This window comes from Anolis carolinensis, chromosome 4, assembly GCF_035594765.1.
Source record: "Anolis carolinensis isolate JA03-04 chromosome 4, rAnoCar3.1.pri, whole genome shotgun sequence".
In the NCBI taxonomy this organism is placed as follows: Eukaryota; Metazoa; Chordata; class Lepidosauria; order Squamata; family Dactyloidae; genus Anolis; species Anolis carolinensis.
The window spans coordinates 211,190,944-211,196,094 of NC_085844.1; positions in this window are offsets into that span (position 1 = coordinate 211,190,944).

The following is a 5,151-nucleotide window of genomic DNA, read 5'->3' on the forward strand; positions in this document are numbered from 1 at the left end:
GGAACCAAAAGGTCAATTAGTTCCGGTTCGAATTGTTGCATTGTCATCAATAATATTATATTGTTTCTTCAGTCTGGGGAGAAGCTTATTTGTACACTCTATACATGGTTCTACTGTCATTGAAGATTCAGTTTTGCAGTTTAGGTGTGCTCATGTATTCAGCCCCAAACTTGGGTGCCCAGACACAGAGGAAGGGACTCTACATTCAGCCCTCTGTATCCTTGAATCCTGCATCCATGGATTCAGTCATTCATGGCTTGAACGTATCTTTTAAAAAAAACATTTGGAAAAGTAAACCTTGCCATTGTATATATGGGACACCATTTTATGGTGCCATTGTATATAATGGGGCTTGAACATCTGTGGACTTTAGTGTCCATGGCAGGTCTCGAAACCAAAACCCCACAGACACCAAATGCCCAACGTACTTTCTAGTTTCCTTTCAAAAAGAGAGGTAGAGCCAGAAGAGAAGTAAGCTAAGAAATAGGCCTTTTTCACTTTGTATAAGGAGATAATTTATATATTGCACACACAGAGAAATACAGTATTGTTAGCAAGTAAAAAAGCAAAGGAGTTTTGTGGCCCATAAGTGGAAAAAACAAAAACAATCAGAGTTGGATAACAGCTTTATTTGAACCATAAAAAAATTAGAAGGTGACTTTGGGTACCAAGTCAAAAAATATATATCTAAGATGAAACACTCATTTACACCTAGGAATGATTACCTGCTCACTTAACCTCTAGCGTCTTTTTAGCATTTTTCTAGTATATAAGGTATGTAACTACTTCCCTGTCCAAAGGGAATGGATCACAGGCATGCCTAGGAATGACAGTGCAGAGCCACCTGGTGAGAATAATGTGGAATTGTCCAAAGGAATTTTAAAGCAGTATGTTGGGGTAATAGTGTTTTTCTGCATATTGAAATCTTAACTTAAGAGCCGTCACTCTGCCTTAACTTTGCTTTGACATACGAGCAGCATTTTGAGTTAAGAGCTAGCGCCAGAGGGAGCACTAGCGTGGGAGTACAGGGCTTTAGGGCTTCAAGAGAGCAGCCTCCATGCCTCGTGCCTTCGTGTTCTTGTTTGATTTTGGATATTGTTGTCCAATTTGCTCTTGTCTGCTTTAGGGGATAGCTGTCCCCTTTGCTCTTGTCTGCTTTGAGGAACCGGGTTAGTTGATTTTGTATGGTTTTTATTCTTGATATGTTTGGCTTCATGAAAAGGGACAGAGAGAGAGAGAGATAGCAAGAGAGTGAGGGAGGCTGGAATGAGTGCTGTATGAAGAAAATGATGTTTCTACCTCTTCTCTTTGTGTTTTGTACTTCCTTGCCACAACTTTTTGCTTCTACCTCGTTAAAGCTAATCTTTCCTTTTTATTGTTCAATGTGAATGTTCAGGTTTTGCCTTGCTGTTACACTGGCCAACACACATTTTGTTGCCTCAAATGTGCTTCCTTGCAACAACTTTGTGCTTCTACCATTTTAAAGTTGATCTTTCTTTTTTATTGTTCCACATGAATGTGCATTTGCTTATTTAAAAGCATGTAACAAAAATGGGGCTGGGGGCTGGAATGGATTAATAGCATTTCAGTGCATTTCAGTGGGAAAATTCACTTTCAGATAAGAGCAATTTGAGTTAAGAGCTCGTTCACAGAACAAATTAAACTTTTTACTCAAGGTATCACTGTATTATTAATATTAGTTTATGACAGAAGCTCCTGAACACCATCTTGCATCTTCTACATTCTATGCTAGTCAAGTCACATCTAGAACACAGCATCTTAAACAGTGAGTCTCAACCCCATTTGGGGTTCTTTAACGAAATGTAGACTCACAAAAAAAAATGTGTAGCTTGCCTCCTAGTGGCTGTTTTAGACATTTGCATGAATCTTTTGGCAACAACATGCAGTAAATGCTTCAGCTGTACTTCATAAGGAAGAAGAAAAACAGTTTATTTTGTTTAGCAAGCCTTGCAAATTCTCATTTGCTATCTTTTTGATGTCAGTTTGATTTGTATACCTATTTTATATACCGAAGGTGACATAAAAATTTCTCAGGCAAAAAGAGGTTGTAAGTGGGATGTAGACTGGTCAGTGCAAGTTCTGAGAAAGCTTGAGAATGATTAAAGGTATCAAGAACAAATAAGGAAAGGTTGAGCAATTTGGGCATGTTCAACTTGGTGAAGCAAAAACTGAGAGGTGATACAACTGCACTCCTTAAATATCTGAAGTGCTTTTACTGTTGATATGGTCTGCAGACTAATCAATAAACAAATTTATTTATCTATCTGTTAGCGAGAGGAAGGAGCAATTTTTCTCTCTGCTCTTCCAGAGGCAAGGGAAAGGACTAATGGTTTTAAGTTACAACAAAGCAGGTTTTGATTGAACATTTCAAGGAACCTCTTCACAGTAAAAGCAGTTTGACAATGGAACCAATAGAGAGGGAGAGGGAATGGGAGAAGGAGAGAGAAGGATTATTATTTGTCTCAGGCAACAAAGTATCTTGAACTTACCCAGGACTCTCTCCCTCAAAATTATGTTATTCCATGAATTATTTGCTGGAGTCTCAGACCATCCGTGCCTACATTTTGCCTTTTGCAGCAGAAAAAAATCCTTCCATTGGCGTTTAAGACTGAAGGTATGGAACTAACAAGAATGGCTTTATGTCTTTTTTTATGTTGGATAATAAGAACGGTTCAACAGTTGAAATAATTATTTCAGAAAGTGATGGAATCTTTTTCATTTTAGGATTTTTAAATGAAGGTCATTTGCTAACAATGCTTTTGCTGAAGGTTTGTCACTGGTGAGCAGTTGAACACGATGTTGCTTGAGCTCCATTCCAATTTCACGGTTTAAAGTTTCAAGGTTTATTTGCTGTCATAACAGCACTCCATGCTTGGAGGCATCTACAGACAATGCCGGCTGTTCGGCTTAGAAATGGAGATGAGCACCAACTCCCAGAGTCGGACATGGCTCAGGCCCTTAGCCAGGATTTTGATTCGGGGGGGGGGGGGGGGGGCGGCGGCTGGGATTTTGGTTTGGGAGGGGGGTGAGTCTGGGTGAGAGAGGATCTACCCTAGCAAACCTTTTGTATCGTTATCCCAATACCCCCATGCATGATATATTGAGCATGGTGATTAGATCATAATGTGAATAAATATAAAAGCCCCTCAGCCCCCCCCCCCCCCCCCGCCACATGCCTGGACATGATTAGACTTAATGTCAGGGGAAAACTTTTACCTTTACCTTTACTGTCATAAGGACTGGTGTCTCACCATATGACATGTTGCTTTGTAGACTCATTTCAATTCAGTAGTAAAACCTCCTCGAGTCAAACTCCTTGTCTATGTAATTTACAAATACAATACATTACACTTCAATCTATCAATTTTGTTTAACTGCACCTATTTGTATAGTGTCGATTTCAATGCCTTAAGGCACTGTTTTAAAATGTATTAAGCTTACTGTTTAATGGTCTGTTGGCTGTAATAATGTATGTAAAATAAATAACATTATTCTAAGAGGGAGAAGCCAGTCTTTAAACCACAGACTTCTAAATAGAACTGGAGCCTGTGAGTAGGTTAGGCAGGAATGTTTAGTCACCAACATTGGTGAGGATACATGCATGAATAATGCTGGATATAAAAGAAAAAGTGGTGGGTTTGACCATGAGATGAACTAAAAAAACTGCACCAGGACTGTCGGCTAGTACTAACATGAATTTTTCTGTTTCAAAACCCTAGTAGCTACCTTTGACATCATAGCTGCAATAAAATTGTGAAGGTATTGTTTTAAATGTTTTAATTGTTTTAATTGTATTTTATACTTCCATTTTAAATGTTTATTTTATTGTACATAGTTTTTAAAGGCATCGAATAGTTGCCTATGTGTAAAGCCAGTTGAGAAAGTCAGAGTAGAAATGGTATAAATAAATAAAACTGTAGCAAATAGATGGCACAGCCACCATTTAAAATAACCATCCTTTAAACTGCTTCTATGTTTGTTTTTCAAAAAACCTACATTTTTGCTTGTTTCAATTGTGATTTTGAATATTTGTGTTGGTAGGACTAGTCATGACTATAATCTCCTTTTCCTTCTTATATAGATGTCAGCCAGTCCTCAGTCAAATGAGATTTTAAACCCCAGTGAAAGTATTTTGGAACTACCACCCCCTGCCTGCATTTCATTCCAAGTGTTGTGCTAGTTTTGCTTTGATATTCTTTTGTAGTGTTTATACAACTGGTATCTGCTGCTGGCAGGAATAACTTCCACTGTTCTGTGGCTCTTTTATATTTTCATTAGCTCAGGAGGACAGTGTTGCTATGCTGCCCACAGAATATAATTTTTGTTAAACTCAGTAATTTAACCCATTCTCTGCCAACCTCCTACTCCTCTACATAGACTACATTTTCTTACCTCTCTGCACAACTTCAGTTTTTTACTGGACTTTTCTCTTTACAGTACTCTCAGGTTTCCTTTTCTTTTGTATTCTGTGGTACACATTCTGCAGGATCATGAATCTGCCTCCTGTTTTTTTGCTATTTCACAACCTATAGATAGTCTCAAACCCCTTTGTTTTCTTCCTGTGTGTTTGTGTTCACACGCACGCGCGCGCGCGCACACACACACACACACACACACACACACATTCCCATAATTTTGAATGCTTTAGCAATGTTATATTAAATTGATGTGAATATTCACATTAATTCTCAGAAACATATCCTTATACTAGCCTCTGAACTTTAGAACACTTTTTAGGACCAGTATGTAATAGTCTTCTGACCAGTCAAAACAGCTCAACTGGACAGTTCTTTGCAGATGCAGTGGTGGCAGCAAGGAATTATTTCTCTGCTGTCTCCATTGCCATGGAGCAGGCTTTCAAATACGATCTAGCCTATGTTTGATCAGATTTGCTTCAAGTTCTTCACCAACATCACTCTAGTCTCTGTCTCACTTGTTTCATCCCTGCTAACTCCTTGGAAAATCAAGGGGCTGGTTTGGCTCTGCTCTGTGAGAGGGGACATTCAGAAGCAATTGTGTCCACCATCTTGGCCATTTCCCCATTTCAGAGGAAAACTGGAACTTCAACAGAATTGCCTGCTAAGGTGACAGGAAAATCCCCAAGAGCCATCAGGAATCCATCCAGATCCA